The 12,957-nt window shown below is 50.1% G+C and overlaps 1 long non-coding RNA gene across 10 annotated transcripts in view; it reads right to left on the bottom strand.

Moving 5' to 3' along the window:
• Positions 1-12,957, bottom strand: part of LOC106981062 (uncharacterized) — a 109,976-nt gene that overhangs the window by 84,399 nt on the left and 12,620 nt on the right. For all 10 annotated transcript variants that reach the window (XR_008300492.1, XR_008300493.1, XR_008300489.1 and 7 more), the window contains one exon: positions 4,932-5,093. This is a non-coding gene — a long non-coding RNA (uncharacterized LOC106981062). The remainder of the gene's footprint in view (positions 1-4,931; positions 5,094-12,957) is intronic.

Here is a 12,957-nt window from a genome sequence, read left to right as displayed (position 1 = left end):
ATGCAGTAGAATGTCCCCACTCCACAGGTCATGAGTCTCCTCGTAAGTATCCTTTAGGGATACTTGCACACCTCTGGAGACAGGGAGCTCATCCCCTCCATAGGCAGCCTAGCCTGGGCTGGGCAGCGTTCATTGGTCAAAGTCTCCTCTGCAAGATGAATTTCAATCCACTTCTTCCTTTGAATCCAGCAACAATGAACAAGTGCCTTCCCTTTCGAACACAATCGTCCTTTTGGATATGATATTTGAAGATGGCAAGCATGATGTCCTTGAGTTCTTTGTTTTAGAACAAACCAGCCCCACTCAACATTCCCAGTGACACTCCAGGGTTTCAATTTTTCCCCATGAAGGTGTACAGCCTGGAATGAACGTGACCCTGCAGGTGGACTCAGAGGGCTCCCTGCACGGAACTGCTCCTCCGAGGGGACTATGGATTGGGAGGCAAATGAGGAGGGTCTAGCAGGAAGCCCTGGGTCTCTCCTAACAGGAGAGACAAAATGGGGAGTGTCCTAGTCTGCTCAGGCTGCTATCACAAGGCCTAGACTGGGAAGTTTAAACAACAGACATTTACTTCTCCAGGTTCTGGAGGCTGGGAGGTCCAAGATCTAGGCGCCGGCAGATTCTCTTCCCAATAAGAACCCTCTTGCTGGCTTGCAAATGGTCACCTTCTCTCTGTGTGCTTACAGGGCACCAAGCTCTGGTCTCTCTTTCTCTTCCTATAAGATCACCAATCCCATTGGGGTGCCTGGGTGGCTCAGTCGGTTGAGCGTCCAACTTTGGCTCAGGTCATGATCTCGCGGTCCATGAGTTTGAGCCCCGAGCTCCATGTCAGGCTCTGTGCTGACAGCTCAGAGCCTGGAGCCTGTTTCAGATTCTGTGTCTCCTTCTCTCTCTGACCCTCCCGCATTCATGCTCTGTCTCTCTCTATCTCAAAAATAAATAAACGTTAAAAAAAAAATTTTTTTTAAAGATCACTAATCCCATCATGGAAGCCCCGCCCTCCTGACCTCATCTAACCCATTATCTCCTAAAGACCCCCACCTCCAAATAGCCTCACACTGGAGGTTAGGGCTTCAATACATGTATTTCAGGAGGCCACAAACATTCAGCCCATAACAAGATGCCAACAGGAGAATCTGACCCTTGACATTGGAGAAAGGCCCCATTTGCAGGCAGCTAAAGAGCCAGCCTGCCGATGTCCAGCCCTGGTCTGGTCAAACTGCCAACATCAGCTATTTGAAAGAGCACTGTAAACACCTCTTAAAATCCATTAAACACATTTCATTTAGTTCCTTTTAACTTTGAGAAAAACTGTCATACTGAATAGGAGGGGAGGAAAGAAGGTCTTCCAAAATCAAATCAAGATTTAAAAAGCAAACAAAAAGGAACTCATCCGTTGGCAAGTTGTAAACCGCTTCCTTCCTCCTCCTTCTATTGCTTCTCTGGGCCCCCTTGCCCATCACCACCTTGCTGAATTTATTATCCTTAACGAGGAAGGTCAGGTACAAACTCACAACCAAATGGGTGACAAACAGGAAAAGGGAAAGCTAACCAAAGCTTGTTTAAAATGAAAACATTATAGGGGCGCCTGGGTGGCGCAGTCGGTTGAGCGTCCGACTTCAGCCAGGTCACGATCTCGCGGTCCGTGAGTTCGAGCCCCACGTCGGGCTCTGGGCTGACCGCTCGGAGCCTGGAGCCTGTTTCCGATTCTGTGGCTCCCTCTCTCTCTGCCCCTCCCCCGTTCATGCTCTGTCTCTCTCTGTCCCAAAAATAAATAAACGTTGAAAAAAAAAATGAAAGAATGAAAACATTATAACACATTGTTCTGAAAAGAGAAAAGAGCTTCATTCTGTCCTACTGATATCCAACATTGCAGACCAAAAAACAAACAAAACGAACAAACAAACAAAACCCCACGGAAATCTCATTCATTACAATAGCTGGGATTCACTGGCCTGGTTATTTGAATATTTTCATTTGGAAAGCCAGAAGAGTCACCTATATGTGATCTTCGACACAGCCATGATAATACACAGGGATGGGAACTGGGGAGGATCCCAGATGTCACGATATCCCAGATGTCACGACCCCAGTCCCGACATAGATCAAGGATTCTTCATGAGCTCTGGAAGGCAGGGTCCCTGGGAGGGGAGACAGTGCATAAGACGTGGGGAGGAAACATAGTCATTGTACAGGTCTCCTTGGGGTCCAAGAGAAAGGAGATGTACACAAAGGAGACCCAAGTGACCCAGACCTAAGAGAAGCCCATCCCCACACCATGAGGCCCCAGAAAACTCCACTCTGGAATTGGCCCACATTCAGAACTCCCTGCTCCATTCAGCTCAGGTCCCATCAGGCCATGCCACCAAGCCACCCCCTCCCCAAACATCTCTTCCCCCAAGATCACCCCTAACATCTGCAAGCCCCAGGGTAGGAGTAGATACAGAGCCCCCAAAGCATAAACTTGAATATTTAAAGGCTACAAATCAAACAAACAAAGTTTAAAATACGTTCCATCCTTCCATCCTGACAAACATCTCTTCGTGGTGACCTAAAATACTAGATTGGAATTTGGAATTCTCAGCCTGGTCTGGATGCTATACCCAAAAGTGGCAAGGGGCAAACCCAGCCTGGCTCCTAGCCCAAGCCTGGCCCCCTTCCCTTCCCACCTCCAGGTCTGCTCAGCACAAAGCGGGTGTCCATCCCAGCCTGCACGCCCGAGTTCCAGCTACAGACACCCAAACAACAACTCCTTGACCATCCCTCACACCAACCCAACCTCAAGACGGATGGCAGCCAACCCTGGAGGTTGGCTTAGGATCCTTTGGGCAGAAGTTCTAGAGTAGCAGGCCCCAGAGAGAGAGTTCTGAGAGAGGGGTGTGGGCTCAGGGTAAGCACATGCCCTTGGATTATGGACTCTTCCCCCTACGGAAGGGGGCATGGCCTAGAGGGCCACAGCTAGCTTCCCCGAAGCCCAATGCCCAAAACAGGGGCCCCTCTTGCCCAAGTCTGAGGTCAGCACAGACTCTCTCTGGCTTTTCAATGTAGATTTCAAATCCTCAGGTCCAGCCCTCAAGGCAAGAGGTCACAGAGCTCAGAAGACCTATCCTTTCGTGCAAAAGGGCACTGCTGAAGCCCAGAGAGGGCAAGCAACGTGTCCACACCTGCGCAGGGAACTCGCTTCCCGCAGGCTCCAGGCCCTGGTCTCCTGGCCTCCGCAGTCCCCAGCCACCCCTCCTGACGGAAGTTTGAAGGGCTCCTTCTCCTCCCTTCTCCATTGGCGCTCCAGGCTTAGAGTGCTGACCTCACCGAACTCTGAGGGCGGTGGAGGCAGGGGAGGGAAGGCTGTTGTCTCAGGAGACCTGACTAACCAGGAGGGTCAGTTTGGACTGGCTTCCAGGCCAACCACAGAGAGAGCTGGCTGGGTGCCAATGACCACTGGCTCCCCTGGTGCACGGGCTCTGGAAAGAGGCCTCTCTGGGCCACGTGCGGAGACTTCTCCCAGGCCCGAGGAACTTTGCCGGCTGCCTTCCCAGCCACAGGCTGTCGCAGACGGACAGCCAGCAGCCAGTGGTGTACTGGGACTGCCTCCTACAGGTGGGCCACACGTATCCCCTCTCAGCTCTCCAGGAGGCCACCCTGGCACCTTGAAAAGGGAGGGCGCAACTGCTGTAAATGGGGGATTTTTTTTAAGTTCATTTATTGTGAGAGAGAGAGCATGAGCCGGGAAGGGGCAGAGAAAGAGGGACAGAGAATCCCAAGCAGGCTCTGCACTGTCAGCATGGAGCCCGGCATGGGGCTCAAAGCCACGAACCGTGAGATCATGACCTAAGCTGAAGTCAACAGCAGGACGCTTCATCAACTGAGCCCCCTGGGCACCCCAGGGATTTTTTTCTTTTTTTTAACGAAGAGCTGATTATCAAACATTTGCCGGCGTATCATTCCACAAATGTGTAGATATGGTGTGTGCATATAGGTTCACTCATGCACACCTTCAAGACACAACCCTACCCCCCCACACACACACAGCATGTGAGCCTATGTGTGTCCACATACGTATTTTTATGGGCGTGTGCACACACACGGCACACGCTTCTGGAATTAGAACCACTCACACAAACATATTCGTTCGGTCTGTCAGGTTTATTGACCACGTCCACTCTACCAGTCCTTGATCTTGGTCCCGAGTGTACAGACAAGGACAGGTACTTTCCTGCAGGAAGCCTAAGTTATCTGTCTTACCACAGCAAACTGGCATTTATAGAGAGCCTACAATACGCCTGGCACTATCAAATCATGTATCATCGCAGTCCTGTGAAGCAGGTGTTACTACCCCCATTACAGATATGGAAACTGAGGCCCAGAGAGGCAGAAACGTATGCGGGTTAAGAAGGTAGGTCCCGGATTCTCACTGCCAGGTTCAAGCCGCTGCCAGGCTCTAGACACTTACTCTCAGCCTAACCTCGGGCAAATTACCTATGAGTCCGTTTCCTCATCTGTAAAAGGAAAATAATAATAACAGCACCTATCTGATAAGATTGTTAGGTGGCATAAATGAATTAAAAGCATTACAACAGTGCCTGATACCTATAAACACTTACGTAAGTGAACACTCAAAAAAATGTAGCCATGGCACAAAGAGATACCACAGTGTGACAGAGCACAGGGTCAAACATCGGGGTCTCTGGGTCCAGAGTCCTACACCACACTGACTACTCTGTCCTGTCTGCATCATCTACACACACAAAAGCACACAGAGTCGCAGGTGCCTTAATGGACGGCCCCACAGGGCACAGAAGAGCAAGGAGGAGGGAGGGGCAGCTCTCGCTGGCAGGGACCAGGGGGTCTGGGGTGCCAGGGTCGTGTCAGGAAAGGCTTCGCAGTTCTGAGTTGCGAAAGCCCTCCAGAGCTAAGGCTTGAGTCATACCCACCTCCTTCCTGGTGATGCCCCAGCCTGATTCCCAGAGGCATTAGAGGACCATCCTGATGCTTTCCAGTCATTCATTCATTCAGCTCCCATTACATGCTGTTCTGTGCTCGATGCTGGAGATGGTGGTAATCAAGAGAGACGCGGTCCCAACCTCCTGTAACTCCTGTTCCAGAGGGGAAGCAGGAAAATTAGCAAGTTAAGAATCAAATAATTACATAATCACAAATTTTCATGAGGGCTATGAAGTAAATGCATTGGGGCAATGATTTCTTTTTTCCAAGTTTATTTATCTATTTTTTAGAGAGAGTGTGTATGCACGCATGCATGTGTGAGCAGGAAACAAGCAGAGAGGGGGAGAAAGAGAGGGGGGAAGAGAAAGAGAGAAAGAGAGAGAGAATCCCAAGCAGGCTCCGTGCTGCCAGTGCAGAGTCCGACGGAGGCCCGATCCCATGACCCTAAGATCATGACCTGAGCTGAAATCAAGTGTTAGATGCTCAGCCAACCGAGCCACCCAGGTGGGGCAAGGATATAAAAAACAAAACAAAACAAAACAAAACAGGAGTTGACCTCTCCTTCAGTCATCTAAAACTTAGTGGCTTAAAATAATAACTATTTTATTATCCCTCAAAATTCGGAGGGCTCAGCTGGGTGGTTGTTCTGCTCCACAGGATGACGGGTGGGGATGCAATCATCTGAGGGCTTGATTGGGCTGGGACGAACAAACGGGCTCACGCACAATGCTGTTGTGGATGCTGACTGTTGGCTCGGAGCTCAGGGAAGCTGTCGACCCGAACCCCTCATCTCTGCCCCCTGCGGCCCCTCCAGGTGTCTTGGGCCTCTCCCAGCATGGCAGCTGGATTCCAGGTGGCAGAAACTGGAAGCTGCTCCCCATCTGAGGGCCTAGACTCAGAAGCCTCAGCAGGTCCCTCTGCTATATTCTGGTGATCAGAGCGGGGCCACCTGGGTGGCTCAGTCGATTCAGCGTCAGACTTCAACTCAGGTCATGATCTGCAGATCATGAGTTCAAGCCCCACGTGGGGCTCTGTGCTGGCAGCTCAGAGCCTGGAGCTGCTTTGGATTCTGTGTCTCCCTCTCTCTCTGCCCCTCCCCCACTCATGCTCTGTCTCTCTCCATCTCTCAAAAATGAACAAACATGTTTAAAAAAATTTTAACAAAACAAAAAGCAAATCCCCAAGGTTAGTTCCAGGGGGAGGAGAAACTGACTCCTCCTCCTGATGGGATTAGTAGAATGCAGCTGAGAGGTGAAGAAACATTAGGCACCATCTTTGAAGGTTAGATACTGCAAACCACTCCCCCCCCCTTTTTTTTTAATTTTGAAAGCAGTGCTTTCATTTTTTTTTTAATTTTACTTAAATCCAAGTTAGTTAACATATAGTGTAATTGTGGTTTCAGAAACTGCAACCCCTTTAAATAGAGCGGTCAGTGAAGGCCTCTAACTGATACTTTCAGCTGAAATTTGCAGCATAAGGAGGGTGAGCCCGGCAAACACAGGGGATGGGAGAAGAGGGAACGTCCCAAGCAGAGGGAACAGAATGTGCAAAGCTCCTTTCACAGAAATTCACAGAAAAGAATTTGGCCTGTGGGTAGACCTAAAAGATGACCCAGATGGTTATCTCTGATAAACAAGGGACAAGTGACATGAGATGAGTGGGAAGAGGTAGGCAGGGATCAGTCCCCGGGGGAAAGGACTTTGGATTTTATTCTAGTGCAAGGAAAGCTGCTGACCCACACATGCCAGGGAAAATCACCACTGAGCTTTCTGTGCAAAATTTACCATGCCAGAGCCAGGGCGAATAGAAGTAAGGTATGTCCCGTCAGAATGGCTAAAATGAACAGGTCAAGCAATGACAGATGCTGGTGAGGATGCGAAGAAAGAGGAACCGTTCTGCACTGCTGGTGGGAATGCAAGCTGGTGCAGCCACTCTGGAAAACAGTATGGAGGTGACTCAAAAAACTAAAAATAGAACTACCCTGCGACCCAGCAATTGCACTACTAGGCATTTATCCAAGGAATACAGGTGTGCTGTTCTGAAGGGACACATGCACCCCAATGTTTACAGCAGCACTATCAACAATAGCCCAAGTATGGAAAGGGCCCGAATGTCCATCGATGGATGAATGGATAAAGAAGATGTGGTACATAGATATAATGGAGTATTACTCAGCAATCAAAAAGAAGGAAATCTTGCATCTACAACAACATGGAGAGAACTAGTGGGTATTATGCTAAGCAAAATTAGTTACTCAGAGGAAGACAAATATCATAGGACTTCGCTTATATGTGGAATTTAAGATACAAATGTTCCCTTATGTTTATAAGGAAAGGGAAGCAAAAATACTACAAAAACAGGGAGAGGGACAAAACAAAAGAGACTCTTAGATATAGAGAACGCACTGAGGGCTGCTGGAGTGGTTGTGGGTGGGAGGATGGGCTAAATGGGCAAGGGGCACTAAGGAGGACACTTGTTGGGATGAGCACTGCGTGTTATATGTAGGGGATGAATCACCGGAATCCACTCCTGAAGTCATTATTGCACTATATGCTAACTAACTTGGATGTGAATTTTAAACATTTTTTAATGAAAAATAAATTTTAAAAAAAAGAAGGTACGTCCCTTTCCTAAAGCTCATAGTTTTACTTGAATTATGTACTTGGGATTTGCAATCTGCCCTTTTCCATTCAGTTAAGCTCTATTTACACAGCTCCTTCTATGAGTGGAACAGCTTTTAGTAAAAAACCCATAAGTAAAGACAATATTAAAGGTAGAAAATGAAATCCCTGGAAGGGAGAAAGAAGCAGTATGACAAAAAGTACAAGCTTCCTGGCAAGCAAGGCAAGAAGGGAAACACCGTCAATTCTGTAGCTTTCATGGTCCAAGTCAACATTTCAGTTGCTAGAGAGAAGAAAAAATGTTTCTCGATCTCACGCTCTCTGAAGAAGAGAGAAAACACGCATGAAATAATAATTAACAACTCGAGGCTACAAGTAGAGAACTCCAGGGGAGCCTGGGTGGCTCAGTCGGTTGACTCTTGATTTCGGCTCAGGCCATGATCCCAGGGTCGTGGGATAGAGCCCCATGTCAGGCTCCTTGCTGAGTGTGGATTCTGCTTAAGATTCTCTCTCTCTCTCTCTCTCTCTCTCTCTCTCTCTCTCACTCTCCCCCCCCCCCCCCGCCGACCCTTGTGCTTCTCCCTGCTCACGAGCTCTCTTTCCCTCTAAAATAAAAAAAAATTACAATTAAAAGAATATATATTAAAAAAAATAAAAGTAGTTGGGGTGCCCGGGTGGCTTAATTGGTTAAGTGTCTGACTTTGGCTCAGGTCATGACCTCACAGCTCGTGGGTCCAAGCCCCGCATCCGGGCTCTGTGCTGACAGCTCAGAGCTCAGAGCCTGGAGCCTGCTTTGGATTCTGTGTCTCCCTCTCTCTCTGCCCCTCCCCTGCTCATGCTCTCATTCTCTCTCTCTCTCTCTCCCTCTCTCTCTCTCTCTCAAAAATAAACGTTAAAAAAAATAAAAAATAAAAAAATAAAAGTAGAGAAAGCCGAAAGAGCACCCCAGCCAGAGCCGACATGGAAGTCTCAGCATCCTTGCCTCTCAGGGCGGACGTCCCTTGAGAGCAGCAGGAAAGGGCAGGTGGGAGAGCACGGACAGGAGAGTTAGAAAGGCCTGTGTTTGAAGCCCAGCCCTACCCTTTACCAGCTGCGTGATGCAAGCAAGAGATAGCCTCCCAGAGCCTTCGTTTCTTCATCTGCAAAATGGGTTTAATAATCCCTACACGGGATTAGCAGCTGGAATGCTCCAAGGAGACCTTGAACGTGAAAGCTCCCAGTGTCGTGCTTGGATGTAGGTGGTGCTCCATGAAGAGTAATAATAATCACGACTGAAATCTATCCAGCCCCCCTCTTCGCGCCAGGCATTAATGTAGACACTTTACATTCTAATGCTAACAGCAACGTTGTGAGGTAAGTCCTATTTATTAGCCCCATTTTACAAAAGAGGAAATGAGGATCAGAGAGATTAAGATCAATGCCCAAAGTCACACAGCAGGAACATGGTGGAGCTGGGACAGTAAGCCGGGCAGTCTATTGGCACCGCGATTCTAACCCCATTCTAATCCACTTCTCTAACAGTGGTCTCTTGGCCCCCTTCACTTCATCTTCAGCCCCCAGTACATACCCACTCAGTCTGCTAGAGTGCTCACAGCTGAAAAGGAGCACTTACCATAGAACCAAATCCCTGACCCATTCGCTCACCTCACACCTCCTTCCCATGCTCTGTCTCTCTCCTTGTCTTAGCTGGAAAACCAGGCTAAACTTTTTCCCCAAGGACAGTCCTTTAGAGTCTATTGCTCTGCCTGAGAGACTGGCAAAGGGCTCACGGAGGTAAGACTCAAAGCTGGCCATGAAAGAGGAGGACTCTTCCCACGGGCTCCTGGTAGGGAAATCTGGTAACTAAAGGTACAGAGGAATGTCCTTGATGGGGGCAGAGGGCTCATACCAGGAGAAATAGAAAAAGAAATTCTCCCTCCTAAAGGGATAGATGGGGGTGCTGGGCGGGGGTGGGGGATGCTCTACAAGTTGTGCGCTCAGTGGCTGCTGGGGAGGGAGGAGTTAACAGCGGGATGGCTCCCCCACCAGCTGCGACCAGGGTGACACTGACAGATTACAGCGTGTCCTCCGCACTAACAACACTGTGGAGTCCTCTCCTGCCAGCTCCGGCTCCAGTGGATCAATACCAAAAGGCGCACACTGAAAATCCTCAGCCAACTCCCTCCAAGGCTTGGACACTTGAAAGCCCAGAACCGCAGAGTAGGAGGGACCTTGGAGATCAGTTCATTCCCTGGACTGGGAGTTCCTTGGGCTAGGAATGGTATCCCGTTCACCTTGGCATCCCCTGTCCCATCACAGGGCTGGGCAAGGACCAGTAGGACTCCAAAAGTGTGCCAAGTGAATGGACCGACCTCCAGGCCAATGCAGGAGTCCTCAAAAGAACACTTCTCTGGCAATGGTCCCTCTCCCTCTACTTGTATACCTCTGGCAACAGGAGGCTCCCCACCTTCCCCAAGCACACAGAACCTTCCTTTGTTGGACAGATCTGACCACTAAGATCACCTTCCCTGTTTTGAATGAACTTCCCCTCCCATTTATTTGTCCACAAACTTCTATTTCCCAATTTCTTCCTCTTCCCTTGTCCCTTTCCCAAATCATCCAGTAATCCAGTTCTCACCTCCTGGGATGCTGAAGTTACATGGCCGAGGAGGGATAAGAAGGGAATTCACATTCACTGAGTACCTGCTCTAGGCGACGTATGTCAGAAACCTAAATGCGATGTCTCACATCGTCCTCAAGCTGACATGAGGTGAGTCCTACTGTCCCCATCTGACAGATGAGGATGCCGTAGCTCAGAGAGGTTAAGTCACTTGCCCAGCGTCACTCCGACACACAGCAGCTGAGCTGGAGCGGAATCCAGGTCCATGGGCTCCCACCATGCCATCGCAACCCAGGGGTGCCCAGCACGAATATTTCCCATGTCTTGTTCTCGGCCTCGGATGAGTCTGGAAAGACGTAACCGGACCTCTAATCCCCCATCCCCGGGGGAAGAGGAGGGAACTGCCAGACTGTAGGCTCCTGGCCCCGAGCTTGCTGCTTCCCACATCCCCCCAGCCCAGACTGGGGCCTCCAAATGGCATTTCTCATGGAAGGGAACCAGGGCCAGGGCTCCTCGGAGAAATGGCGGATTCCAGGACTTGGGAAGGGAAAGTACAAGATGAATCTGGAACATTTTGTTCTTCCAGAAAGCCAGGAAGTTATCAAAGACTACTCAGGCTGGGTCACAAGGCTCAGTGGTCGACTTGAAGGGGCTCCCAGGGCCGGAGATGAGACCATCCCAGCACTGAAAAAGGGAGGACACCAGAGAACCTGCTTGTTATTTTGAAAACTGGTTTCAAAACAGAAGCAGGGGACAAACAAAATAATGTATGTATTACCTGTTATTACACGCATTATACACATATTAGATCAAACATGTAAGACTGTATCTACGTATAGGCTCCCACCTGCCTGGGAGAACTCTGCACACTGTGAATGCTTGTTCAGATGCAGCCTGGAAACCTCTGGAGAAGGATCCTATGCCCCCAGCCCATTCCAGCCAGGGCACTTCTGCTCCCCACCACCGCACCCCCCCCTCCCCCCCCGCCGCATCCCCCGCCACCAACCCTGCCTTTACTTCCACAGTGAGGAACAACGGGGCGATGAACCTCTGGGAAGCACTCACTGGCACTGAAGCTCCGGGAAGGAAGTGGCTTGCCCAGAATTCCCTGCTGGCCACTCAGGCCGGACCTCCCAGACTCCTGAGTCCATGGCCTTGCTGTCAGCCCAGGGACCAAGGCCCAGCTCCGGGGTGCACCAGATGAGCTGGAACTCCTCCAGGCGTCAGCATGAGACCTCAGACAGGGACTGTCCCAGACCCACGGGCCACCTGTCTCCCTCTCAGCGCACCTCCAGTCCTGCCAAACACCTACCTGTCGTGGCGGCCCCCCCAACCCACAGCCTGGCCCCCACCCAAGTCTCTCTCCAGGCCCCACTGGTCCTCATTCTCTCATCTCCATCCTGTCACCGCATCCTCCCCCACCAAGTCCAGCCCTCTGGCATGTCCCCCGCTCCCTCCAAGACCTCCTGACCCTTGCTCAAACCACAATTTAGTGGTAACACTCTTCAAGATCACCCAAAAGAGTCAGGACTCAATTCCCTGCAGGCTGTTCCCAAAGCCCATGCTTGTGATTAGCCACGCACTTGTCTTTTCTTACCTTTTGGGCTTGGGTCTGGATAGAACCTCTCTAGAAGAAAACACCAGAAACCAGTAAGAGTGTTCACTTCTGGGGAGGGAGGGCTGGAAGCAGGGATGTGACCACAAGCGCCTTCACTGGGCACCTTCTGAATTTTGTACCACATGCATAAAAAAATCTACATAAAATTAATTAGTTTTAGCAAAGGTGAGCATTAAAAAGTAAAAAAGACGGGGCGCCTGGGTGGCTTAGTCGGTTAAGTGTCTGACTCTTGGTTTCGGCTCAGGTGGTGATCTCACAGTTTCATGGGTTCAAGACCCACATCGCGCTCTGCACTGACAGCACGGAGCCTGCTTAGAATTCTCTCTCTCCCTCTCTCTCTGCCCTTCTCCCCACTTGCACTGCCTCCATCTCCCTCGACATAAATAAACTTTAAAAAACAAAACAAAACAAAAAGCAAAAAAAAAGACACGTCCTGACTCTTACTATCACTAGTTCTATGACCTTGGACAACTTACTTAAGCACCCCAAGTCTCAGGCTTTTCAGCTAAAAAGTGGGGATGATAATAGTACCTGCCTTGCAAAGTAGGTAACAAGCCAATGCTCAGGAAGCTGTTGGCACGATGCTTGGCAAAGGGTCAGCGCTCAACAAATGTGACTGAGGGCCTTCTCTTTGGCCATGTTCTCCTTGAAATTCTGAACTCTGATGGCAAGAACCACAGTGTTCAACTCTGGATCTCAAGCCTAGCGCAGCTCCTGGAGTGATCACTCAAAGTCTTGATGTGTTTTCTTCCATCTATGACACACAAATTCACTGTCCCCACAATGGCTTTCAAGGCCCGTCTCTGGCTGCCCCCCATCTTTCCGGCTGCCCCCCTGTCCCATCAAGTGCCCGATGACTTTTGACAGCTCTTGCACATCGCCCCCGACTCTCCCCCCGCCCCCGCCCCACCCCACCCCACCTCCAGGCTCCTTTTGCCTGGTCACCTGCAAACTTGTCTCATCCTTCAAGATCCCGCCAAAGGCTTCCTCCTCTGTGTGGCCTGCTCCCCTGCCCTTGGTAGACTCACTCAACCCCATGACACTTAGAACAGACCTCCGAGAAACACCTGCCAAACTGTATTGTTTGCTCTCTGCCCTCTGTCTCCCCCGCTGCTCTGAAAGTCCCAGGAGGACACGGGCTGTGCTTTTGGTCTCTGCGTCCCTAGTACTTAGCACAT

The sequence above is a fragment of the Acinonyx jubatus genome, chromosome B4 (assembly GCF_027475565.1).
Source record: "Acinonyx jubatus isolate Ajub_Pintada_27869175 chromosome B4, VMU_Ajub_asm_v1.0, whole genome shotgun sequence".
Lineage (NCBI taxonomy): Eukaryota > Metazoa > Chordata > Mammalia > Carnivora > Felidae > Acinonyx > Acinonyx jubatus.
Note: the sequence above shows the minus strand (reverse complement) of the source record. Positions and strands in the feature narration are given on the sequence as shown.